Consider the following 1,886-nt stretch of genomic DNA (forward strand, 5'->3'; position numbering starts at 1 on the left):
GGGCCATTGCGCCTCCACTATATTTATATACATATATAGTTTATGGCGAGTATGCGGGTGAGAATGTGTGAGTTTCAAGCGAGGGGGTGGTTTTCAGTATATATATATATATAGAGAGAGAGGCGAATGTACGGATTGGTGTGCTTACGCGAACACTATAGACTTTTTTACTCCCTCCCCTTACTCAGCAGTCTATAGCTCTTTTGTCTTAATAACAGTCAACTACACAGTCATTTCCCTTTGTTTAATGGTCATTTTTCACAGGAATTTTCAATGGCCGAATAACTGAAGAGGTGGCAGCATGGGTTTCCATCCTGGCATCCGCAACTCGGAGTTTTATCATAGCTACCGAATAAGTGTCACATATTTTTACAGATGAATTCCTCTATTTACATAATATCGAGGTCTCTTTCTTTTTTTTGTTGTCCTTTCTATCTATCTATCTATCTATATATATATATATATATATATGATTGTATATTATGGTGCACACACACACATTTAAAAATAATTTTAAAAAATTTTTCTTTTCTGTTGCTTTGTATAAAAGTCTTATTTTTCTCTTAATTTTTAAAAAGCAGAAATCACTCAATTCATACAGAAAATGTTAAAAAAAAAACAAAACAAATTCATTACTGTGAATTTTACTTTTATTTCAGAAATCTATTTAGCTTGGGGTTTTTATATATTTATAGTAGAATTTTAGAGAATTAACCACTTAATAAGCAAAGGAAGATGTGTTACTTTTCAATGTTGATAGTGCTGATGAGTAAAGTAGAGGGCCATTGGTGTGGTTTCATTTTATTTTTCACACTTCATTATTATACTTTTGCTAGTTGAGTAAGTTCTATAATAACTCTGCTTGTTTGCATTTGGTGTATATATGATGAACTGTGTTAATATGAGGTGAGTTTTAGGAAACTGAGGAATGGTGTAATATGTCCAATTACCACTCACACGAAGAAATATATTTACACTCAGCTCACACTTCAACAACGTATGTATCAATTACTTTTATGCATTTATGAACACACACACACACACAAATCCCAGCTTCTCTGCACACTAGCTCAATATTCTGAAGATTTTATTCAAAACATTGTCTGCACTGTAAATGCTGATTTTATTGCATAGCAGCATGTATATGCGTGAGCCTCTGTGTGTGTGTGTATGTAAACCCCATCTACACACTATGTTGTTCTGTGGTGGGCCACCTGAATGCCTCATTGCCACTGTCTCTTCATAGCTCCTACAGATCATTTCTCACCATCTCTTTCTAAATGTGAGTAGCCGTGCAGCTCGTCAGCAAGAAGCTGCTCTGACCCCCAACCCCTTCTACCTTCTCTCACACTTTAACCCCTCATCTCCTAGCATAAAGCCGATCCCTCCCTCATTCGGGGGTTTGTGGTCTTGTGAGCTGCATGGCGCCTTCAATAGTGCTGATAACACGAAAAATGCACACAGTTCACCTGGTATAGTGGTTGGTATTAGGAAATGCATCAAGCTATAAAAACCGTGCCAAAACCAACATTGGAACACAATACAGTCCTCAGACCCATCGGATCCTGTCAAACCGTCCAAACCCTGTCATCATGGAATAGGAACGTTCAATGATGATAATGATGCCGGAATGGTTGATGCATCGAGAAACATGAATTAAAGAATTTCTGTTTTTTTTACATCCAGAGTTCAAATCACACCGATGTCAACTTTGCCTTCCATCCTTTGGGATCGATAAAATGAAGTACCAGTCAAATAATGAAGTCGATTACACCGATTTACTCCTCTTCTAAATATTGCTGACCTTTTGCCTAAAATACAAGTCATGTATATATGTACCTGTGTGCTTGTCATATATATATACATACATACATACATACATATAT

The sequence above is a fragment of the Octopus bimaculoides genome, chromosome 3, assembly GCF_001194135.2.
Source record: "Octopus bimaculoides isolate UCB-OBI-ISO-001 chromosome 3, ASM119413v2, whole genome shotgun sequence".
NCBI lineage: Eukaryota > Metazoa > Mollusca > Cephalopoda > Octopoda > Octopodidae > Octopus > Octopus bimaculoides.